We start from the raw sequence: 25,859 nt of genomic DNA on the forward strand, positions 1-25,859 counted from the left end.
TTCATATAGCCTGGCTTCTTGGATTATTTGCTCAGCATACAGATTGAATAGGTATGGTGAAAGAATACAGCCCTGATGCACACCTTTCCTGAGTTTAAACCAATCAGTACCCCCTTGTTTTGTCCGAACAACTGCCTCTTGATCTATGTAAAGGTTCCTCATGAGCACAATTAAGTGTTCCGGAATTTCCATTCTTCACAATGTTATCCATAATTTGTTATGATCCACACAGTCAAATGCCTTTGCATAGTCAATAAAACACAGGTAAATAGCTTTATTCAAATACCCCCATCCTAGCTGAGTTTCTGGTCAGCCTAGTCCATCAGTTATTGAGAGAGCAGAGCTGAAGCCTCCCACTCGTGTGACAGATTGTCAGTGCCCCTTTGTAATGCTTGCGGTGTGTGCCTCTCATCTCTTCTGAAGCTGTGCTATCAGATGGTTACACATTTAGGGTTGTGATATCTTCCTGGCGAAGTGAATCCTTGATCCTCATGTAGCGACTCTCTTCCTCTAGTCGTGCCTTGCCACGTATTTTGTCCAATATTCGTGTAAGGACATAAGCTTCCGTCTGTCCTGGAATTGGCATTTACCCGGCATATCCTTTTACTTTCAACTTTTCTGGGTTATTTCTTGATTTTGTGTTTCTTATAAACAACATTTGTTGTTGCTGTTGTTAGGTGCCATCGAATCTGTTGCGACTCATAGCGACCCTATGCACAACAGAACGAAACAGTGCCTGGTCCTGCACTGTCCTTATCAGTTTACTCGGACAGCCTTGTCTTTCGTTTGATGGTTAGCCTAAACCTTTATAGTCGTTACTGATATATTTGAATTCACTTCTGCCATCTTCTCTTTACTTTCTACTTGTTTTATCTCTGTTTTTGTGAATGTCTTAGTTTCTTTTGCATTTATTGTTTTCTTTCCCTTTCTATTTTTCCCGTTTGTAGCTTACGCTCTATTTCTGTTCATTTTGTGGTCACCTTGGCAATTTTAACATGCACATTTAACTTACAAAGTCTAAAGTTAATTATCTTTCTTTTATCTCAGCACTACAAGAGTTTAGATTGCTTTAAGTAATCACCAGTTCCCAGCCTTCATATTATTGTTGTCCATTACGTTAGTTCTACTTTTTTTAATCCCACCAGTTACCCATGGGATTTATTATTATATACAGTCAGTGTTTCCTTAACATTACCACCTTTCAAGCATTTACTTGGCTTACAATTTCTTATTGCATTTCTTTAGTTATTCTCCTTGTTCTGGAGTACCTTCCTCAGAAGATCATTCAGCGTGGATCTGTGGAGCTGAACATCATTGGCATCGTTGTGGGGCTAAACAACGTATTCTAAATATGTCTTTATTTCACCCTCGGCCTGGATAGGTTAATATTGTTATGTATAGAATTTATGGCTGACAGTCACTTTCTCTCAGAACTTTGAAGTTATTCTATCATCCTGGATTCCCTCATCGTTGCTGAGGAATCAGCTGTCTAGTTATAATTTTTTGTGGCAATCTGTTTTTTCTGTTTGCTTCTTTTAGGATAGGGTCTTTGTTTTTGGAGTTCTGTGTTTTTACCACAATGTGTCCTAGTACGGATTTGTCTTTATTTTTCCTGTTTTCTGAATGTGTGGATTTGTGTCCCTCAACAATTCTGGAAAATTCTAACCTGTTGTCATTTTGAATACCACTCCTCCACTTTCTTTGTCTTATCTCCTGCTAACGTTCAGTTTAAGGAGCTCTTGTGCACAGTGGTTAAACATTTGGCTGCTAACCAAAAGGTTGCAGTTTGAATCCACCAGCTGCTCCTTGGGAACCCTATGGGGCGGTTCTCCTCTGTTCTGTAGGGTCTCTATGAGTCAGAATCAACTCTATAGCAGTGGGTTTTGGGTGGCACAACAGTTAACTGCTTGTCTGCTAACCAAAAGGTCATAGCTGAAACTACCCAGCAGGTCAGACGGAAAAAGACTGGTGATCTGGTTCCGTAAAGATGACAGTCAAGAAAATCCTTAGGGGGCAGTTCTGCTCTGTCACATGGTGTCGCTATGAGTCAGAATGGGCTTGACAGCACTCAACAACAACAGCACTCAGTATTTGCTTCATCTGCAGGTTTGGTTCTGTTGATTTTACCTCTCGTTGGTTTCTCTCCTGTTTTGTGAATTTTTTTTTTTTTTTTTTTTGAGCCTATTTTCTTTGGAGTTTTATCTTGGTAGTTCTTTCAGGCTGGAGGGGATTTTCTTGCATTTTCCTCTACAGGTGCCTGGAATACCACAACCTAGGGCCACTTTAAACTGGGCCCTCTACTTGGGGCCTCAAGGGCCTCCTAGGTTGTATGGATCCTGGCCCAGAGCATATGAAGGCAGTCTTATCGTCAGAAATTCTAAGGAGAGGTATTTCCTTCTCAACTCACAGCCAGAGTTGAGGAGACTGATTTCCTCATTATCAATGAAGAGATGATATTTTCTTGTTTTACTCATAGTAGGTGTCATTTTTACTCAAAGCCAGAGTTGAGAAGACTGATTTCCTCATTATCAATGAAGAGATGATATTTTCTTGTTTTACTCATGGTAGGTGTCCTTTTTCAGAGGACCTAGGTTTATGTATGTACCACCACCCGTCTGTCAGTTTGTGATGGCTTGTGTGTTGCTGTGATGTTGGAAGCTATGCCACCAATATTTCAAATACCAGCAGGGTCACCCCTGGTGGACAGGTTTCAGCAGAGCTTCCAGACTAAGACAGACTGGAAAGAAAGGCCTGGTGATGTACTTCTGAAAATTAGCCAATGAAAACCCTATGGATCACAACAGAATATGTCTGACATAGTGCTGGAAGATGAGCCCCCTAGATGGAGGGCACTACACAATGACCACAACAATGGACTCAAAGATGGCACAGGACTGAAGATGGCACAGGACTGAACAATGTTTTGTATGTTGTACGCAGGACCTCCATGAATCAGAGCCAACTCTGTGACATCTAACAACAACAGGTGTATGTAGGCTCTTACCTGGCCTCAACACTTGCTACCATCTTGGGAATCGTGTTCTGTCACTGTATTTGGCCTCAGAGCATTTCTGTTAGTCATTTTAGTTATGCGTTCAAAATAATTTTTAAAAATTATTTTATTGGAGTGTATTTTCAGTGATTTCTACTTTAGAGTTTTTTAGTCCACCATGTTTAGTCTGCCATGCAGCTTCATTGCAGAGACAGATGTCCTAAGGAAACCTGGCTTCCCTTCCTCCACGCTACGTGAACTGTTTGTCAGGATCACCAGTGATTCCCTGCGATTCAGTCCCAAGGTCCCTTCTTGGTGCTCACCTGCCTGACCGTTCAGCAGTGTTCATCATGGTACACTGCTAACTCCTGGACACACCCTTCTCTCAGCTTCCAGGACACCATGCTCTTTGACTTTCTTCCCACTTCTTCAGCTTCTTAATCTCCTCTGCCAGTTTTTTTTTTTGCCTGACCTCTGGGTCCTTTCCTCTCTGTGAATTTGCACCCTTGGTGATTGCGTCCCTTCCTGTGGTTTTAATACAGTCTACATGGAGAGGACTCTAATTTATATTTCCATCCCAGGCTTCTTTTCTTGTCTCCAAATTCTTGTATCTGACTTTCATTTTGACTGGTCCACTTGAATGTCTCCCCACAGGTAATGTCTCCGGATGTGAGCATTCCATTTCTCCCCACAAACGTACTTCTCCAACGCAGTAAGCATCACAGCTGTCCGCCTAGCTGTCCACGTAACCCGCCTTCCTTTTTCTCACACACACACCCAGTTCCTCTCCAAGCCCTTCACCATGTATCTTGGTTCTACCATCTTCCATCTCCATGTACCAACTAGTCCCAGCCATTCTCCCTCTAATGTCTGTGCTCCACCAGCAGCTATTGTAATCCTTTAAAATCACAAGTCATCTTACTGCAAAAACTAGGTTCCTTAGTGGCTAAACATTACACCTAAAATAGCGTAACATGAATCCCCAAGATGGCTCCAGAGACCCCCAAGTGACTCGAGTCCCGTCTCCCTCTCCCACATAGTCTTTGGGCCACTCTTCCCTCACTCACCACCTCCTGCCACGGCCTTCTGGAATCTGTGAACATTCTGCTCCTTCGTGGCCTCAGGGTGTTTGCACATGCTGGTCTCATACCTGGAGCAAACTTTCTCTTGTTCGTGGCTTGGCTGGCTTCTCTTCTTTAGGGTTCCTAGTTAAGCAAGCCCTCCGAATGCCTTCTCTGGCATCCAGGTTAGTTTTTTCTTGTTAGTTTTCTTTCACAGAACCCCGATCTTTTCCTTTCTGGCAGTTTCCACAGATTTGTGTGTGTGTGGTGAAAAATGTATATAGTATATATATAACAAAACATATGACAATTCATCACAATTTCTCCATGTATAACTCAGTGACATTGATTACATTCTTCAAGTTGTGTAACCATTCTCCCTATTCTTTTCCAGATTATCCCATCACCATGAACATAAACTCAGTGCCCCCGAAGTAAAATTTCTCCCTTTCCCCTCCCTTCCACCCTGGTAACCGCTAATAATCTTTGGTTTCTATATATTTCTTATTTCAGGCAAGTAAGATCATACAGTATTTGTCCTTTTGCAACTGACTTATTTTGCTCAGCGTAATGTTTTCAAGGTTCATCCATGTTGTGGCATACAACAGAGCTTCATTTCTCTTTATGCCCGAGTAATAGTCCATTGTATATATCACCACATTTTGTTTATCTTTTCATCTGTTGATGGACATTTTGGTTATTTCCACCTTTTGGTTATTGTGAAAAGTGTTGCAGTGAACATCGGGGTACATTTTTGTGTTCCTGCGTTCACTTTTCCTGGGTATATGCCTAGGATTAGGATTGCTGGATCATATGATAATTTTATGTTCAACTTTTTGAGGAACTGCCAAAATGTTTTCCGTAGCGGCTGCACCGTTTTACATTCCCACCAGCAATGGATGAAGTGCTGTAGATCTTTATTTTTTTTGTCTGCCTGACTGATAGCTGTCTTTCTCGTGAGGCCAGGGCCATGACTGTGTGCTCACAGCGTGTAGCATAGCGCCTGGACATAAGGAGACCCTGTACGTATTTGGTGATGGGATACACAAACGATTTCCCTCCCACTCACTTTTCCCAGTTCATAAATCCTGAGAGTGCAGGATAGCACTGAGAGGGTCACCTCAAAGCATAGAGGACTAGGCAGACAGCCTGTCATCACTTCTGCTGGGCCCTGAATTCTATATGCCAGAAGACCCAACCAGATTGTGGCCGTCAAAGAAAATGTTGTGGTGGGTCTTCAGTCTCATACACGCCTAGGTCCCCATACATGTGGGCTCTTCCTGTAGTTTCAGTGGAAACTGGGATGGTAGAGAGATATAGGTATAAAATTAGTACAACTAAAACACAGCCCCTGCTGGTGGTTGAGTCAGTTTCAATTTTTTTAAAATGGACTTTCCTCCAAAAAATAAGATTTATTTTGTCTGTTTCTTCTTCCCTGGGTAGAGCAAATGGTTAAGCTCTTGACTACCAGCAAAAAGGTTGGTGGTTGAAACTCATCCAGAGGCACCTCAGAAGACAGGCTTGGCGATCAGCTTTCAAAAGGTCACAGCCTTGAAAAACCCCATGGAGCAGTTCTTCCCTGCACACATAGGTCACCGTGATTCGGGATCAACTCGATGGCAACTAACAACAGTGACAGCCCTCAGTTTGGTGTCCCTGAGTGGCGCTATGGTTAAGTCCTCAACTACTGACCAAAATGTTGGTGGTTTGAACCCAGCTGGAGGCGTCTCAGAAGGAAGGCCTGGCAATCTGCTTCTGAAAAGTTACAGCCGTGAAAACCCAATGGAGCACAGATCTACTCTGCACACGTGGGATTGTCAGGAGTCAGAATCAACTCCATGGCAATTTGTGGTTACCCTCAATTTGTTTGAAAAGGGGGGAAAAAGACTGCTGTTCGTTTGTTCTGGTGCATTTATTAAATTAATCATGTAGTTAAAAATCCAGAGACATTAAAAACATCAGGAAAACGTTAAACTTTTGCTCTACAGTGTTTGAATCAGAAAGTATGTTTTGTGGAGCTCTCACTGAAATGAGACACAACCTTAACGACATGCACGATTAGTTGCCAAGAGGCTGGATGTAACGCAGACGCGACGAGTGGAGTGCGCTGTCTACCGGGAGCTCGCTCTTCAAGGAGACGGACGCTGGGCTGCGTGGCCCCTGGGGATTGTTCCGGCTTTTGGAGCGTGAGTTTCGAGTTTCCTCTGCTTTCTATGTTCCTTTCTTTCTTTTTTATTACAAGCGAAGTAAGCTAATGGAAAAGATTATTCACTTTTTTTCTTTTTGGATGAAACCTGTTTCTTCCCTCACTGCTGTCTTTTTTCCTATCTTCCTTCTTGTCTCAACCAGGAATATATAAACAAGTTCCCCCACTCAGGAGTCCAGTGTGGAAAGAAAAAAATTTATGGGAACTACCCTTTCCTTTTATAATAAAAGCCTACGGGCCTGTTGCGTACCTTGAGATGGTGACTTAGAGAAGGGTTTCCTGAGAGTGACAAAGATTTACTCGAGTTGGATAAGCAGTCAACACGGATTAATCTTGTGTCATGAACAAGCACAACCTGAGATAACACTTTACGTGTGTGCATGTGCACACACACACCAGACACATGCATACACACACACACATGCAGACATACCCACATGCATACTCTGCTCTGTGATGTTCTCATAGGCCTCCTCAAAGTACATTTTTAGTTTTAGGCTGAGGGCCCTGTGGTGGAGAGATTCCCAACAGAGGTATACAGGGGAGGGATCCAGCCCATCCCCCAGAAAGCCTTCATCAGTGCAAGCATTAGGCATGTCCCTGGGGAGAGCTGCCTGGCCTGGCAGAGGAGCTAACACATCCGCTATATTTGAGATATCCATGACTCACTTGGAGCACCTCACGCTGTAACCAGCACAACCCAGCTGGGGAGGAAGGGAATGTGCCCACTGGCTTTCACTCAGGTGGCACCCTCCATGTGGACATGGACTCCTGAGGAACCTGTGTGGTTTGGCAGCTTCGCTACTGAGAGATGTCTTTGGCACCTTTTCCCCAGTTACTGCTGATACAGTTATGAGGCTCAGAGAAATCAGACAAAACCCAAGAGAGAGTGATAGTACCCCGTGACTCGCAGGTGGAGGAAAAATACAGGAGTGGAGGACAGGAAATACACCCACAGGTATTTTCCTAGGTACTTCAGAGTCTTCAGGAAATCAGCATGGAAGTGGCAGAGCCCTCGGCACGCTGGGGCACTCAGGGGTGTCTTCTCCTGGGCAGAAGCAGGTTTCTCACGAGGGTATTTGGCTTCAGAAGGGGTCCACGAAGATGAGACCCTGGCCAAATGCAAAAGAGGTATGGACACCTGAATCAGCATGTCTTCCCTGGAGCATTGCCCCTGCCCTGCCCTGGGTGATACGGTTTTCTCTACCTACCTCAAGAATGGACTCATTCTAAACACCTCATCCTGAAGGTGGACCTAACTAGACCCCTGTGGGGCACTGTGTCAGAATACAGTGCAGCACTCAGGTGAGGAGGCTCCAGGGACAGAGCTTGGAGTGAGGAGGGCACATGGGCCAGACTTGGGGCCTCAGGCAGATGGCGGAGGCACAGGGTCTGTTCTGAACCCCGGGGCACTGCCCTGACCAGCATCAAGAGCCTCGTGCAGGGGCCGTTGTCTCCTGGCCCAGTGACTTGGGCCTGAGGAGACACAGCTTTATGAACCCTGTCGGGGTGCCCCAGTCTGTGGGAAAGTGGTGCCTTCTCCTCCCGGGCCCATGAGGCTGTTGCAGGAAGCCCTCTGCCTCCTGTCTGTCTTGGGCACTCGCTCAGAGCCCCTTAAGTGCTGTCTTTCTCCACTATCCTCCTCCTCCGTGCCCTCCCTCCCCAATCTGAAAAGAGCTGGTTGCTGATTGTCACGGGGCCCTGATTATCCCTCTAACCTGGTGCTCTGTTCCATGCTGAGGTCTCTGTGAGGGCTGATGGTCTGTGTGCTGGGCTGGTTAGAGCTTCACTTTACATTCTGTGGGGCGTGAGACACCTCTTGGTCAGGTCCCCACTGGGAGAATTGGGAATGTCAGGTCACCACCTGGCAGCAGCCTCTCGCATCTCAGGCTGTAGCAGCTGAGGCAAGGTTTGTGCCTGTTCTCAGGCCATGGCTGCTTATTGTTAACTGTGCTCAGTAAATTTTCAGGAACACATAAATGAGTGCAGGTCCACGCATGGGTGCACAGGAGCCGCTCACTTACAAGGGTGTCCCATGCCGACAACTCCATCTAAGTGGGCTCTGACGCACGTCAAATGCCTCCTGTTTTTTTTAGTTTTTATTATCAGCCCGTTTGGCACAATGGTTAAGAGTTATGACTGCTAACCAAAAGGTTGGCAGTTGAGATCCACCAGCTGCTCCTTCGAAATCTTATGAGGCCGTTCTACCCTGTCCTGTAGGGCCACTGTAAGTCAGAATTGACAGCAACGAGTTTGGTTTTTGGTTTTTATTATCAGTATCTTTATAAATCAGATCTTTATTTCTCTTTGGGGGTTGGAAACATTACATGTAAGCATCTGTGAGTGAACATCTGAGAATGAAAACATCAGCAAATTACGAGCTGTAATCTTGCACGTAGTACATACGACCAACTATAAGACGTACAAAAAAAAGGGATGGTCGTAAGTGTAGTTCATTTACGTTGAATATTTCCTTAGCCAGGGACTATCTGTACCTACTTTGTCTCTAGCCCTTGAAGACGATTGGGTTCACTCACCTCCGTAGATCTGAGCCATGGTTACCTGTGACCTTGGTTGGCGATTTTCCAGGTCCTTTGCTCCCACCTCATTCTGCATCCCCTGGTGCCATTCCTGCCTCCACCTGAGGCCCGACGACTTGAGACCCTGGCCTTTCCCGGCCTCTGGCCTTGGGGCTCCATGTTACATTCTGTCTCTACTGCATTTGAACTTTTGCCTTCACTAATGGAATGTAACCAGCCATACCCTCTGTCCACCTGGGCTCCTGCTCTGCAGAACTCGACCAGGACAGGGATGGTCGTTGGATCCAGGCACGTAAAGTGTGACTGCTAGTTTATCTTCTAACCTCTCAGTCCAACCACACATCCATGTGTCTGTCCAGCCATTCATCCTCCTTGTAGAAGAGAAGTAAGCATGCAGGCGTTCGAGCTGGACGGCTCTGGGCTCAACCCTGTTTAACCACTCGCCAGCAAGTGGCTTCACTTGGTAGGTCAGCAGATACTGTGTTGTGCCCCTCCAGGGTGCCAGACTGCGTGTTCATACTGGGGAGACAGCAGGGAACGAGATAAAGTCTGTGTCCTTATAAAGTGTACAGCCTAGAGGGGCAGACAGCAGTGAACAACTATACAAATAAGAGGTTATACTGTTGACGTATAGTTATGATAGCATGGTATGCTGCCAAGAGAAATAAATACAGAACAGGGACTAGGGACTGACGGGGTAGGTAGGCCAGGAACAGGCTCCCTGTGAGTGACGGGGTAGGAGGGCCAGGAACAGTCTCCCTGTGAGTGATGGGGTAGGTGGGCCAGGAACAGCCCCCCTGTGAGTGACGGGGCAGGTGGGCCAGGAACAGCCCCGCTGTGAGTGACGGGGTAGGTGGGCCAGGAACAGCCCCCCTGTGAGTGACGGGGCAGGTGGGCCAGGAACAGTCTCCCTGTGAGTGACGGGGTAGGAGGGCCAGGAACAGCCCCACTGTGAGTGATGGGGTAGGTGGGCCAGGAACAGCTCCCTGTGGCAGGAGCCTCTGACCAGAGACCAGAGTGAGCCCCTCTGAGATGCGGAGTGTTCCAGACAGAGGCAACATTCAAGGAGGGGCAAAGCCAGGGTGACCGGAGCAGAGTGAGGGACTTTCACTGAACCGCAGCTTTCTCACGATGTTGTTGGGAAGAAGTGATAGCTTACTTGTAACACATAACACAGACTTGGTCCTCACTCGTGGCGTCTGTGACAGTGGTACTGGTAGCCTCGCGAAGGCAGCAAGTGGGGAGCCTTGACCTGGCAAGGACCCTCTTCTTGATCTCCACCAGCGGCCGCTGTGGGTAACTACCAAGGGAACATACTCCGTCTTTCCCCTCAAATCCTGCCCTCTGGAAAGCAAGAAGCAGGGAAGGAAGAAGGGAGGAAAGGGAGAGGGCAGGATTTGAGGGGAAAAACGGAGTATGTTCCCTTGGTAGTTACCCACAGCAGCCGATGGTGGAGAGCTAGGAGAGGGTCCTTGCCAGGTCAAGGCCCCACACTTGCTGCCGCTCTGTCCCCACTGTGGAGAGTCCAGGATCACTGGGAGGACAGTCACACAGTTTACCAGCCTCTCACCCTGGGGGAGCAGGCCAAAGCTGAGCTTCCCGCCTGAAGAGAGAAAAACTAACATCAGATAAAAAAAACCTTTGTGTTCACACGACTGTTGTGTCTGTTTTCTGAGAGACAGTTGGCATTTGTTTGCTAATTCAGCTGCCCTTTGAGTAGAGTATCTGGGCATTTGAAAGCCCCGGTCACCACATTTCCAGGCCCAGGGTGTGCACAAGGTCTAAAGTGTCAGAAAGCAGCCAGCTGCCTGTCGCCCCTCCCCGACTGAGGTAGCCCAGAGCAGACTGAACCACAAACCTGGTCAAGGAAGAAGTGCGTTGCTTTCCAGATTTATTGTTTTCAGCATTTGGCACCTGTGTTTCTTAGCTCTAACCGCATCTTCTCAACACCAAGGTTGAATATTTAGTGTTAACCTTTTCCCACACTCGACCTTGAGAGATTATTCCAGGACATTCTGAGGCTCACTTTCTTCATCTGTAAAATGGGAGTGACAATGCCCATCCTGGAGCCCTGGTGGCGCAGTGGTTAAGAGCTTGGCTGCTAACCAAACGGCTCCCATGGAATCCACCAGCCACCCACTCCTTGGAAGCCCTATGGGGCAGTTCTACTCTGTCCTACGGGGTCACTCGCTGTGAGTCAGAATCGACTTGATGGCAGCGGATTTTAATGCCCATCCTACAGAGTTGTGAGAACTAAAAGAATTAAGTGAAATAAATGAAGTTTCCGTAAAGCACCCAGCACATATGTGGCCTGTAGTGGGCAGGACTAAATGGTAGAATAGTGATGATTTGAATGAGTCAGAGGTGTCCTTGGTGGGGAGACGGGGGGAGCACTCTGTGACGTGATTACATCCAGAAAGAATGTGATTTCATGTGGTTTGCCTATGAGGTGGGTTTAACCTGAGGTCATTTAGAAGGGCTGAACCTCTCCAAGACGGAAATATTACTGATTTAAACCCGTTGCCCTCAAGTCAATTCCGACTCACAGCGACCCTACAGGACAGAGTAGAACTGCCCCATAGGGTTTCCAAGGAGTGGCTGGTGGATTTGAACTGCCAACCTTTTGGTTAGCAGCTGAACTCTTAGCCACTGTGCCACCAGGGTCTGTTAATGATCTATTTATCTATAAATAAAATCAGTTTAAACTTCCTAAAGTAATTTAGAGTTCCTGCAGCCTCCTGGAGACCCTTTTGCTCCTGTATACTTCTGATGCTAACACTGCCTACTCTTGTCTCCTCAGACTGCCCCGATGCTGAGGAGAAACAGGGAAGGTGGGCCTGATGGAGGAGGGCGGGTCTCCAGGCAGGAAGTGGGCTGGCACCCACAGGTTTACAGGGCTCTGCAGGCAGCAGGGGAGTCCCTGCGTGGTGTGACAGGTTAATGCACTTGGCTGCTAACTGGAAGCTTGGAGGTTCCAGTCCACCCAGAGGTACCCCAGAAGAAAGGCCTGGCAATCTACTTCCAAAAAATCAGCCATTAAAAACCCTATGGAGCCCTGGTGGCTCAGTGGTAAAGAGCTCGGCTGCTAACCAAAAAGTCAGCAGTTCGAATCCACCAGCTGCTCCTTGGAAACCCTATGGGGCACTTCTACGGTGTCCTATAGTGTTGCTGTGAGTTGGAATCAACTCAATGGCAATGGAATTTTTCAGGAGCACAGTTCTACTGTGACACACATGGAATCACTATGAGTCAGAATCGATGACAACTGTTATTGGTGACAGGCGGAAGGACCCCAGGAGTCCTGGCTTCTCTGACTCAAGTGGCCATTTTCAGAATTGAAGCATTCATTCAGAGTGCTTGGAGATTTGTGTGTACGACTGACTGCCAGGCGAGAGCAGCCCTCTGGGACCCTCTCTATCCCATGATGCTTGAACATTTTAACACGGGACACAGCTCGCGCTAACGTAAGTGTGTTCTTAGTGCAAACGTTAGATGTAAATAGTCCTGGGAGCAGTAACGTGACCCCGTCTCTCAGAGAACTGTCTTAGACAGGATTGATTTGTGTGAAAGCAGATTTTGATAGTGGGAACGATTCTTGAGATTAAACGGGGAGCACGAGCTGGCTGGGAGGAGAGTGCAGAAACCTTCAGGAGAGGAAGGGGCCTCGGGCTAAACAAAGAAAAGTTTTGCTTCCTTCACATTTTGCCTGGGGCTGGACCTGTTTTCTCTCAGGTGGCTGATTCCTCCAGTTTGTGTGCAGGTACACTATTTATGCTTTGAAAATGGGCCTTGGAGAACTGCCATTGAAATATGGATTTCAGGAAGTTAAAAATAGACTAGCTGGAGTATGAATTTATGATGCATAGTGTTTAATGGTGTTGAGGTGCAGAGTGGTCACATGAGGTTTTTATGTTGCCCCCCATAAATGACAGGTACATTAGCTCATTTGTGGAAGGGAGGGAGATACCAGCCCCCTGCATGTGGTGGGTGTGATCTTTATGACATTTGCTGGAATTTATAAAATTTGGAAGAAAGAGAAAAAAAATTAGCATGATTTGTTGACATATATGGAAAAATATGACATAATTATTTTCAAATATTTTTGCTATCAATGAGGTCAATATGTGTGAATAATGTGTATAAAAGGCCAAAAGCTGATACGATGCACCAACATTCTTACAGCGTTTTTCTGGGCAGCAGAAATATGGTTGTTTTCTTCTTTTAATAGTCTATATTTTTTTATTTAAAAAAAGTTAATCCTGTATAATAATGGAATTGAAAATTTAACATGTGTTTCTTTTTTTTTTCTGCAATAGGCTTACATGATGGAAAATTGAATCTCAGGCTTAAAGTGTGACACAGATGTGTGTTTGCAACTTTTGAAGGTGACAGTGTTGTTACGCCTCAGGTGAGATTCAGGAAATGTTTATTTTTCATAACGGTATAGTTTTCAAGATCAAGAATTATCTGAACAATCTGAGCTATTTCCTATGTTTTATCTTTATCCGATGTCTTTATTCGATTGGCAGGTGTTTTCCTGTTAGGCACATGATTTATGCAGATGTGAAAGGAGGATTAAATTATTTCTCTCCTAGCTGGTCTTTGGGAGGAGCCCTAGTGGCACAGTGGTTAAAGCACTTTCCTGCTATCGGAAAGGTCAGCAGTTCAAACCCCCCATCTGCTCTGCGGGAGAAAGATGTGGCAGTCTGCTTCCAGAAAGATTTATAGCCTTGGAAATCCTGTGGGGCAGTTCTACTCTGTCCTATAGGGTCACTATGAGTTGGAAGCAACTCGATGGCAACAGATTTTCAGTTGGTTTTTGACATTTCAGTTGTATTTTTTGGGTTTAAGAAAACTACTTCCTATACACATTGAGTCGGATTTTTCTGCTGGCCCCAGAAGATGGACAGGCAAAAGACATGAAAAGCCAGTTTACACAAGAAAGGCAACTGATCAACCTCATTAGTGATGGGAACAGTGCACACAAGGGCATAGTACAATAGAGTTTTCCTTCTATCACACTGGCTCGTGGTGAAGAGAATGCTGGTGTCCCAGGGCGGGTGAGGGCACAGGGACGCTCTTCCGTGTTGTTATAGGGCTGCGTGTAACGCTGCGCCTATGACCCTATCCGAGGGCGATAACCTTAGAGACAGAGTTTATAGCACAGATGTTTTCTTTGGTACATTATTTATTACAGCAATAATGTTGGGATCTAAATTTTTAACCATAAGAAAATGATTAAGTAAATTATATTCTGGCCACCCAGTGGAGAATTATATAGCCTTGGAGTCCCTGGGTGTTGCAGATAGTTATGCCCTTGACTACTAGCCAAGACGTTGGTGGTTCAAACCCACCCAAAGACACCTTGGGAGACAGGCCTGGCATTCTGCTTTGGAAAGGTCACAGCCCTGAAAACCCTGTTGAGTACTTCTCTGCACACCTGGGGTAGCCATGAGTCAGAAACAACTCAACAGCTAACAAAAACAACAAAATTGTACCAACAAAAAAGTTTATAGCAGAAATTAAAAACTCGTATGTTAAGTAAAATGATACAAAATTATGTATAAAATAAGATCACAATTCAGTGTTTTAATAAAAAAGGAAGAAGGACTTCTAGTTCCACCAAAATGGAGGGGCCACATTCCTCTCAGGTGCTCCGTCTGACCGCTGAGAAACCCTGGACGTTATACAACAGACAGGCACAGGCAGACTCTGAAGGTGGAAAGACGATGGGCTGCCTAGAGACCTCAGGACTTGAGGAACCACAGGGCGGTACGCTCATACATATATATCCTGGAGAGGGAAGAAGCCTAAGGAAAGCCTGTTCCCTCAGCCAAAGGACCCAGAAGAGGGTGGTCTAACAATAGAAAACTTTTTTGGCAATACACACTCTACGTTAGTCAAACCCAGTGGAAAAACTGCACCCTCCCCAACGGTTTACAGCTACAGTAATCAATACCATGTGTATTGGTGGAGAGAGAGACACATAGATAAATGAAACAGAATAGAGAACCAAGAAATGACCCACACAAATATGCCCAACTGGTTTTTGACAAGGTGGAGGAAAGAGCCTTTTCAACAAATAGTGCTGGAGTAATTGGGCATCCAGAGGTGATAAAATACATTCAGCTGAAGTCTCACAGCTTATAAAAATTAACTCTTAAGGGGTCCCTGACTTAAATGTAAAGTATAAAATCATAAAACTTTCAGAAAAAAACAGCTTAGGAGAAAATCTTTGAGACCTACAGCTAGGCAAATGGTTCTTAGACTTGACATCAAAAGCCTAATTCACAAAAGGAAAAAATGATCCATGAATCTCATGAAATGAATAACTTTTGCTCTGATGAGAAGACCAGCTACAGACCGAGAGAAAGTGTTTGCAAATGACACATCTGATAAAAGACTTGGGTCTAGAATATATAAAGAACTCTGAAAACTTAACAGTAAAAACCAAACAACCCAGCCAGAAAACGGGCAAGAGACGTGAACAGACATTTCCATGAAGAAGAAATACGGATGGCAAAAAAGGTATTCACATGATTAGCAGTTAAAAAGAAAACAAAACAAAAACCTACTACTGTCGAGTTGGTTCTGACTCACAGCAACCATATAGGACAGAGCAGAACTGCCCCATAGGATTTCCAAGGCTATAAATCTTTAAGGAACCAGACTGCCATGTCTTTGTCCTGCAGAGCAGCTGGTGGGTTTGAACTGCTGACCTTTTGGATAGCAGCTGAACACTTAACCACTGTGCCACCAGGCCTCCTGTTTATTGGCAGTTAGGGAAACACAAATTCATACCACACTAAGGTCACCATATACCCATCAGCAAGACCAAAATAATAATAATAAAAAAGAATAACACACAAGGCTGGTGAGGATGCTGAGAAACTGGACCACATTATTGATGGGAATGTAAACTGCTGCAGACTTGAAGAATATGGTTGTTTCTCATAAAACTAAACATGTAACTACCGTACAACCCAGCACTTACCCTCAGGGGCATTTGTCCCAGAGAAATGACATCTGTGTTCACACAAGAACTGAGCATGAATTCACAGCTGGTGTATTCGTAATAGCCAAAACTGGAAATAACCTACAGGTTCTTCAGTGGGTTAATAGTTAAACTGTGGCAGAGCCACACCGCGAGGTATTACTCAGCAGCGAAAAGGAATGAACTGTTGATACGGCAACAACTTGGGTGGTTCTCAAGGGAATTAATTATTCAGAGTGGAAAGAAAGAACTCAATCTCAAAAGGTTACATACTGTATGATTCCATTTATTTAACATTCTCGAAATGATAAAATTGCCGAGATGGAGATCAGACTGGTAGTTGCCAGAGGTCAGGGACGGGGAGGCTGTGGCTTGAAAAGGGGTGCACGAGGGATCCCTGAGGTGTAAGTGTTCTGTATCCTGACTCTGATGGTGGCTGCGTGAAGCTGCACATTTGATAAAACTGCACCTAACTGAACACACACATGCGCGCACACAGACGCGCGCAACCGCGTGGAAAACTGGTGAAATCTAAGTAACCTGAACGGTACCCACATCATTCTTTCTCGTTGTGCTGTACACCGTGGCTATGCTGGGTGCTTCTACTGGGAGAGGCCGGTGAAGGGTACACGGGATCTCTGAAATGTCTCTTATGATGGCGTGTGAATCTATATATATCAAAAGTAATAGTTAAAAAAAGGTGAAGAAATAAACCGAATAAAAACGGCACTGGGTTGGGATGTGTAAGTTTACAAAAAGAAGTATACCAGATATTGGAGGTAATTGTCTCTATGTTGTAAGGGCTCTAGTTGTAAAATAAAATTATCTTACTTTTTCTCTCTTTTTAAACTAGATGAGTAATTTGAAAAAAATTACTAACTTAAAAAAAATAGTAAGTCTGACATTTATACAACACTATTCTAGGATCCCTGGTGGCCCAGTGGTTAAGAGCTCAGTCTGCTACCCAAAAGGTCGGCAGTTCAAATCCATGAGCCGCTCCTTGGAAACCCTATGGGGCAGTTCTAATCTGTCCTATAGGGTCGCTATGATTTCATAATCCACTCGACAGCAACGGGTTTGCTTTTTTGGTTTTATTCAGGTATCTAGTTTAGCCCATTGAAAAGTGAAATATGTGGTACTCAGTGGCAACTATCCCCTCCCTGTTATTATTTTAGCTTTTAGGGTTATCTATAATAACATAAATATTTGAGGGGTATCTTAGCTTGGGTCCTCTAGAGAGGGGAGAGACACAAAGAGATTGATTTAGTTCAAGGGATTGGCTCATGCAGTTGTGGGACTAACAACAGCAAAAAAAACCCATTGCCATCGAGTTGATTCTGACTCATAGCGACCCTATAAGACAGAGTAGAGCTGCCCTATGGGGTTTCTGAGGAGGGGCTGGTGGATTCAAACTGCCAACCTTTTCGGTTAGCAGCTGAGCTCTTAACCACTGCGCCACCAGGGCTATCCATAGCTCAGGCAGCGGGCCGGAGACTTCTGCAGGCTTACATCCCAAAGTCCATAGGTCAGATGACAAGCCGAGTGCAGGGTCAAAAATGAGAGAAAGCGAGCTCCTCTGGAGCTTATGTATGGTCTGGAGGCAAACCCCACCCCCAAGGAGACTTCCCTGTCAACTGCTGAGCTGAGGACATTAGATCACATCGCGAACAGCGATTGCGCTGCACTGCATTACGTTAGGGAACAGCAGCTGCTCCGCTGTCTTGTCAAACCACCGTGAATCACAGCCCAGCCAAGCTGACACGCAGAATTAGCCGTCACAGGCAGGAATCATTTGAGAATTGCAGTTTAGTTTGGGATAGGTTAAAATTTGCCTGTTCTTTTGTCTCCTCCTGCAGAAATATAAACAAAACCAGTTTTTGAAGAATATTCAGTAACTCAGACATCACCCTAATTCACGTTGTCCATCTCTGCTGTGAGCCAAGTGTGTAAGGTTTTTCTACAACCTTCTGTCAGGGTGTGTATTTAAACTGAAGCGTGTGGTTCGACGTTGCTTGACCCCTGAAGTTGTGATCCAGTGCTTAATTGAAAGCTCTCACTCATAGGCTTCACGGGAAGGCTGTTTAGCATTATTTAGTTCCAGGAGTGGTCACAATTTCTCCTATGAACTGAAGTGGGAGCAGTGGGAGAAACAGGGACTTCTTGTTGCTTATCACATAAATGGAGATCTGGGAAAAGCAAGGGAGGAGCTCTGGACCACAAGTGGGTGTAGCGTTCAAGGGTGCTGGGCTGGCGGGAGTTTGAGCCACCTGGTCAGGAGGATGTGTGTCAGCACCAAAAGCAGAGCACCTTCGTGCACTAGGGTACACGCAAGAGTGTCAGGGCCAGGGCTGAGGAAGGGATGGTCCAGGTTTGCAGTCTACTGAAAAAGGGGAGCCAGAGATCTTAAAATCAGACTGTGTGGATCTTTTTCAAAAGGTCTTAGGTGGATCAAACAGTTTGTGCTTGACTGCTAACCTAAAGGTTGGTGGTTCAAACCCACCCAGCAGTACTGCAGAAGAAAAGACCTGGCAATCTGCTTCCATTAAGATTACAGCCTGTGGAGCCATTCTGTAACACATGGGGCCGCCGTGAGCCAGAATCGTCTTGAAGGTAACTAACGACAGCAGCACCCTTTCTGGACACTGCCAGATTAACACCTTCCAGACCTGCGCTGGAGAAGCACTATCTTAAGCCATGATCGAAGCTTATCAAGAGCTGGAAACACTTGTTTTATAAGTGACATGTATCAAGGTCCCTAAGATTATCCCCAGGTTTGACGATTCTCTAGGAGGTCTCTCAGGACTCGGCGTGATTTATTACAGAGAAAGGATAAAATGCAAAATCAATAACGGGAAAAGCTGTGTAGGGCAAAGGCTGCAGGAGACCAGGCACAAAGTTCCAAGAGTTCTTTCCCAGCGGACTCACAGGACACCCTTCATTCTCCATTTAATTAGAGACTTAGCCTCCGGGGTATTTACTGGGGGCTGGTCACATAGGCACCTGCTGCCTAGCATGTACTAAAATTCCAGACTGTCAGAAGGAAAGCAGGTGTTCTGCATGCACCACAGTGTTTGCACACACTGTTTGGGCACAGTGAACTACTCTTATCAGCTAGCGAACCCTCCAAAATCCAAGTGCCCGGTTGTCAGCCAAGGCCCAAGCTTGCAAGCAGGCCTTTCTAAGGATGGCAGGCTTAGGATGGCCATGTTAGCTCTCCCACACATGGTGTCATGAGGTAAGGCAGGCGCCCTGCACATGGTGTATAAGGTAAGGCAGGTGCCCTGCACATGGTGCATAAGGTAAGGCAGGTGCCTTGCACATAGGGTATAAGGTAAGGCAGCTGCCCTGCACATAGTGTATAAGGTGAGGCAGGTGCCCTGCATGTGGTGTATAAGGTAAGGCAGGTGCCCTCTATGTGGTGTATAAGGTAAGCAGGTACCCTGCACATGGTGTATATGGTAAGGTAGCTGCCCTGCATGTGGTGTATAAGGTAAGGCAGGTGCCCTGCACGTGTGTATAAGGTAAGGTCGCTGCCCTGCACGTGGTGTATAAAGTAAGGCAGGTGCCCTGCACGTGTGTATAAGGTAAGGTAGCTGCCCAGCACGTGGTGTATAAAGTAAGGCAGGTGCCCTGCACGTGTGTATAAGGTAAGGTAGCTGCCCTGCACGTGGTGTATAAGGTAAGGCAGGTGCCCTGCACGTGTGTATAAGGTAAGGTAGCTGCCCTGCACGTGGTGTATAAAGTAAGGCAGGTGCCCTGCACGTGTGTATAAGGTAAGGTAGCTGCCCAGCACGTGGTGTATAAAGTAAGGCAGGTGCCCTGCACGTGTGTATAAGGTAAGGTAGCTGCCCTGCACGTGGTGTATAAGGTAAGGCAGGTGCCCTGCACGTGTGTATAAGGTAAGGTAGCTGCCCAGCACGTGGTGTATAAGGTAAGGCAGGTGCCCTGCACGTGTGTATAAGGTAAGGTAGCTGCCCTGCACGTGGTGTATAAAGTAAGGCAGGTGCCCTGCACGTGTGTATAAGGTAAGGTAGCTGCCCTGCACGTGGTGTATAAAGTAAGGCAGGTGCCCTGCACGTGTGTATAAGGTAAGGCAGGTGCCCTGCACGTGTGTATAAGGTAAGGCAGGTGCCCTGCACATGGTGTCATACAGTAAGCCAGGTGCCCTTCCTGATTTTGTTGCTAAGAGGAGGAGTGGCTAAAGGTGATGGTGGGGTGAGGGGAAGCGGTCCCAAGGCATCCAGAATTAGAAGAAATTGCGGAGACAGACAATGCAGCAGAAGGAGAAGGACTTAAGGATGTCACCCAAGTCAGGACAGAGACGTGAGCACTGACATCACTGCTCTGCCCTCTTCAATGCTATTGCAGTGACTGAAATGAAGAATCAAAGGGAATAAATAGGATTGGCAATGAAGAGGAGCCAACAGAGCACCAAGGATTGATTTATTTTTTATTATGCTTTAGGTAAAGGTTTGCAGAGCAAATTAGTTTCTCATTAAACAATTAATACACATACTATTTTGTGACCCCAGACGCTGCTCACCAAAGTAGGATGTAGAACATTTTCCTTATAAACTGTGTATGCCAGCTGAGCACGACGTTCCCAGAGACTGTGGCCCCCAGCCCTCAGCCCAGTAACTTGATCCCTATGGGAGTTTGAATGTGTCTATGAAGCTTCTATGACTTTGTTTAGAGGACCAAGGATTTTGACTAATTTCTGGAGAATGGAAAGCAGATGGAATGGAATTGATGTGGGTAGAGTTGGGGGTTGTTTTTCTCAGCTATCCCTGGAGAGACTCTGGGTTCATTGGAAATAAGAGCAGGAGAGAGATTTGGGCTGAGAGCAAGGCATTTTTGTAAAGACTTGCCTACCAGCAGGACAGTCAACCTTCCGCATCAAAGCGACTGAGTACAGCAGTAGCGTTTGGCACAACTCTGGAAACGTGCTCTGGGAAGGGTGCTTGGCAGCCCGCCCAGGGAGGGCTCGGTCTCCGGGGCTGGGAGAGGGAGACCTCTGAGCATATTATCTTACTGGGGAGGGCATCAGCTTGCCACGGTCAACACGCCAACAAGCAGCCTGTCAGTCAATATGCTCCTCCTCGTACCCAGAGCTTTCAGGCTGCCATCTGGGGGCGAGATCTACACAGTGATGGAGGAAGTGGTGCTGGCTGCCTGCACTAATCCACCTGGCCATGCCCTGATTGTCGTGTAGGCTGGAATGTGCCCATCTGGGGAGGTTACCCTTCTCTGGCTAGATTATGCCTTGATTCTATTCATTGAAGTAGAGATAGACATTGCAGGAGGCTAGACGACAGACCACCACCCTTCTGTCGGTTTGTCATCCTGTGGTGGTTTGCATGTTGCTATGACGCTGGAAGCTATGCCACTGGTATTTCGAACACCAGCAGAGTCATCATCTGTGGTGGACAGGTTTCAGCGGAGCTTCCAGACTACGAAGAAAGGCCTGGTGATCTACTTCTAGAAATTGTTCGGTGGAAATCTTGCGGATCGCGACAGAATATCGTCCAGTGTAGCACTGGAAGATGAGCCTCCTAGGTTGGAAGGCACCACACAGTAGTGCAACAGTGAGCTCAGACACGCCAGCGATCGTAAAGAACCAGTCAGCTGTGAGTGGGAGCTGAATAGACTGCACCTAACAACACGGGGACAGAAACTGATAGATACATTTCACAATATTCTGATATCACCCACAGTTGCTTTCAACCCTTTACCCGAAGGTCAGGCTCTTTAACAGTCCCAGAGGTCCTGGCCCAAGAGCTGGGGCTTCTGTCCCGTGATTGAGGCGATGTGAACGGAGCGGGTATGTGCTTCAGAGTTTCTGCGGGCTTTACACATTTCCCTTTAAGCAAGAAGGAATGTCTTCTGATCCTTTCATTATATCTTTAGGGCAGAGGTTGTAGGCCCTTGGTGAAATTTAATTATACCCTCCACCAAATCCAGTTACTAGGTGCCCCCATGAGATCCGGTTATAAATTTCTTTGGCTTCATTAGGGGTGTACCAGGATGGGCCCCTACCTAATCAACTCTGGCAGATTTCCTAAAGAATATCAGTCAGAAGCTTTGCATATATTGTTCCTTCATCCCTATCGCAAATATGCAAAAATGCAAATGACCTGTAGCCTAAGTAGTTTACAGACCATGGTATCTGTTTTCCTATAAGAAAGTAGAGTCCTGAGGGATTTCAGGCCTCCAGGGGTATGTTCCCCAAGGATATCCATAACAATCAAGCATCATCAAATATGACTGAGCCATCAAGCATCGTCAGATATTTTTGTTTTGTTTTTGGTATTTTTTCAAACTTTTTATTAGAAAAAAATTCAAACAATTTTCAAGACAGAAGTTGAAAGACTAGGTACAATAAATACCTGGGTATTCTGTTTACCTGGCTCCATCAAATGTTAACGCTTTGCCATATTTAAATTTTCTCTTTCTTACTCCCTCTATACATATGTTTTTCTGAAGGTACGTGTGTGCATATGTACAAAACCATTTGAAAGAAAATTGCAGACATGAAGACACTTCGTCTCTAAAATCTCAACATTCATCTTCTAAGAATAAGGACATTTTCTTGTATAACCACAATACCATCATCACATCGAAGACAATGAATAGTAATTCCATAGAATTACCTAATAAGGATTATCAGACACAAGGAAGATCAACAACATGAACAAGAAGGAGCAAGGTGAATAAATAGCTGGCCCTGGAGGAAACAAAACAGAGAAAGCAAAACTAATTAGTATCTGTAGAGATGGGAGATGCTGTTGCATCCATAAGACAAGAACCACCTGCTATGAAAAGTGAGCACTTGCAGAACCACAAAGTGCCTTTCAAATTAAAAGTATGTTACAACATAAAAATTCTCACACAAGGGCTAAAAGATAAATTTGATAGAACTTTCCAGAATAAAAACCAGAAAACCAAATGAAGGGGAAGGTTAAGATAGACAGATGATCAGTCTAGGAAACCCATGACATTCCCTAAAGAGGGAACAGAGGGTACAGAGTGACAGGAAGAAATCAGAGAAATAAAAGAAGAAAATTTCCCAGATTTGAAGAAGCACACATCTTTAGACTGGAATGACTCATTGAAAAGGTGTCCAAGCTTAAAAGTAGCCTAAAGAATTTCAGAATTCCAGGTAAGGAAAAGGTTGTTGTTATCTGCTGTTGAGCTGACTCCGACTTGTGGCAATCTTATGTACGGTAGAACGAAGTGTTGCCTGGGCTTGCGTCATCCTCACAATCGCTGGCATGTTCGAGCCCATCGTTGCATGTATTATGCCAATCCATCTCACTGAGGGTCTCCGTCACCCCCGTTGGCCCTCTATTCACCCTCTCCTTCTCCCTCTCCTTTGCCCTCTCCTTCACCCTCTCCTTCACCCTCTATTCACCTTCTCCTTCGCCCTCTACGTCACCCTCTATTCACCCTCTCCTTCGCCCTCTACTTCACCCTCTATTCACCCTTTACTTTGCCCTCTACTTCACACTCTAACATGATGTCCTCCTCCAGCAATTGATCCCTCCTGATCATGTGTCCACAGAAAGCTAGTGGGACAATGTTCTGTTGTGTTCCATGAGGTTTTCACTGGCTAATTCTTGGAAGTAGATCACAGGGCCTTTTTTCCCACTCTCTCTTAGTCTGGAAGTGCTGCTGAAATCTGTCCACCATGGGTGACCCTGATGGTATTTGGAATACTGGTGGCATAGCTTTTAGCACCTCCACAACAAGCAAGTCACCACAGTATGACAAACTGATGGGCAGGTGGTAGAAGGTGACCCCAAAAACCTTAGACTGAGAAAACATTAGGTTATTTACTAAGGAATGAGAGCCAGATTGGCCTCAGATTCGGTAGCAGCAGCACTGAAGGCTGGAACAGTGCTTCTCAACTCCACTGTGCCCATAGATCCCTGAGGACATTGTTCAAATTCAGATTCTGAGGTAGGTCCTGGGATTCTGCATTTCTGCCAAATTCCTAGGTGACCCTGTGGCTGTTGTTCTGTGCGCCACACTTGAGTGGCGAAGGTTTAGAATAAAATGGAATAATAACTTTAGAATTCAGAAGAGAGTTATTCTGAATGTAAAACTTTGCAGTTAGCTAAATTATTGGCCAACCATGAGGGCAAAATAAAGACTTACAGTATTCATATACTTTGTAAGTTACCACTACGCACTTTCTGGAAAATGTTACTTGTTATGAACTGCAGAAAAACATAAAAGGAGTTAGGAATTAAAAAGACATGTAAACCTTCTGGAACTAATCCCAGAGCAACATGTAGAGAAATACCTTGATGGTAGCGATGCACAAACCCAGAAAACAATTAGTCCAAATTAGAACAGGACGGATCAAAAGAATGACTTCAGGAAGGAAATAGTTCCTGTTCAACAAAGAGTGATTAAGAAGCAGGGAGATCTTTGTGATATGATGGAAAAGGCATATGTTTCTTCTTGAAATATGGGAAAGAAAAGCCCATTAAGACCCTAAAAAGAACAAACTGCCCAAGAAAAGCAGGCTCCAAATGGGACGCAAACTAAAACATGACAGGAGAATCTAGTTGGTCTTGATACTTGGAAGCTTCCCCTCCTAGCAGAACAAAAACCGTTGAAAAATGGTTACTTCTGGAGTGAAGTCATGAAGTTAAGGGATAGGGTGGGAGACTTTTACTCTTTATTAATTTTCATTTTATATGGTTTGAATTTTAAAAATCAAGTATATTTAAAATTGTTTAAAAAATGGTCCCTCCCTTAACTATAGAAAGTGGGGGTGGGAAGAGGAGGAACAGGAGGTAACAAGAAAGGAAGGCTTCTCTCTGGAGAAGAAAGGCCAGCACATGACGCGCCCCCCCTGCCCACCTCATTCTCCAGCCCTAATGCTCTCCCCACCCCCACCACCAGGGAGAATTCCAGGTTCTTCTCCCAGGGAAGCAAGATGCCAGGTGCTAGAATGAGACCCTGGGACCCAGCCTGGGTATGGTGGTGGGTAAGGCTGGAGAATGGATTCTGTCTGGAAGGAACCATGGAGTACAACTGAAAGAATGTCATCACCGGGGCCCTTTGGCAGTAGGTGAGCCCCAGTGATCGGTAGGTGGAGATGTTGAGAGAGCGTGATGGGAAAAGTAGAGATACCTAGTCCGCCCACTTGCATGGCCATGGAACTTCAGTCCTAAAGAAAGTGAGATCGGAGTGGCAGCAACAGGGGTACAAGGAGCAGCTGGTACAAGGGGTGGCAGGCTGTGGGTGCCAGTTCTGCTTACCTGAAATTCAGCTGCCTTCCTCTTCTCAGGGGCTTCTGGAGAGAGAGAACAAGGGAAAGGGCTGAGGACCAGCTTGATCCAGCAGAGCCAGGGGCAAGTGGTTCAAGGGATTGTCCCTAAGACCTACAGGCTGGGAGTTACGCATAGAAGCACCCCTGGTGGTGGCAGAAAAATTCAGGGAAGAAGCTTGAAATGAGGCTGGAGAGGCTGCCCGAGGCCTGACCAGGGAGGGCCATCGAGGTGGCCAAGAGCGGGCTTGGGGCTGAGCTTCCGTCGGGAGGAGGATGGTGGCGCCCAGGCCAGGCGGTAGCACTGGAAATGGAGCGAGGAGGAGGCCTGTAAGATCTGCCCGCAGGGAGAACTGATGTGAAACATTTTACGTTTCGGGGACTATGCACTCTTAGAAAAGCTGACCAAGGCAGTTCGAAAAGACGTCCTGTTTTTCTCTTTCTAAATTCATTGACCCATAAGCAGAGTGGGCACTAATTTTTTCAAAACCAGATGCTGCGAAATCTAAATATTTAAAGGTCTCCTTAAGGACTCCATGTGTGAGGATTTGGAGAAAAGGCTCCTTCTGGGTCTGAGCCACTTTTTATTTCTCTGCCTCCCAAAGCAACTTCTTTATGTACAGGGTCTTAGTTTTGCAATGAGTTTTTCTGATTGGGGTCTATAAGTTCCTTAAAAGAATGCATTAATTGTGTGTTTTAACTTTGATGACAACCTAAATAGAAATAGTGTGAGCAGGGTGCGTGGACTGCCTGGATAACAGCCACGTAGCCAGAGACTGTGGTTCC

General features: G+C 45.8%; 1 long non-coding RNA gene across 2 annotated transcripts in view; it reads left to right on the plus strand.

Annotated features, from left to right (window-relative positions):
- Nucleotides 1–5,502: 5,502 nt before the first annotated feature.
- LOC126060334 (uncharacterized) overlaps nt 5,503–25,859 on the plus strand; it is a 97,973-nt gene continuing 77,616 nt past the window's right edge. Inside the window, exons 1-2 of one of the 2 annotated variants that reach the window (XR_007513569.1) lie at nt 5,503–6,239; nt 13,116–13,207. This is a non-coding gene — a long non-coding RNA (uncharacterized LOC126060334). Of the gene's footprint in view, nt 6,240–11,974; nt 12,264–13,115; nt 13,208–25,859 lie in introns of those variants that run through there. The other variant, XR_007513570.1, reaches the window with a different exon arrangement.

This window comes from Elephas maximus, chromosome 17 (genome assembly GCF_024166365.1).
Source record: "Elephas maximus indicus isolate mEleMax1 chromosome 17, mEleMax1 primary haplotype, whole genome shotgun sequence".
Classification (NCBI taxonomy): domain Eukaryota; kingdom Metazoa; phylum Chordata; class Mammalia; order Proboscidea; family Elephantidae; genus Elephas; species Elephas maximus.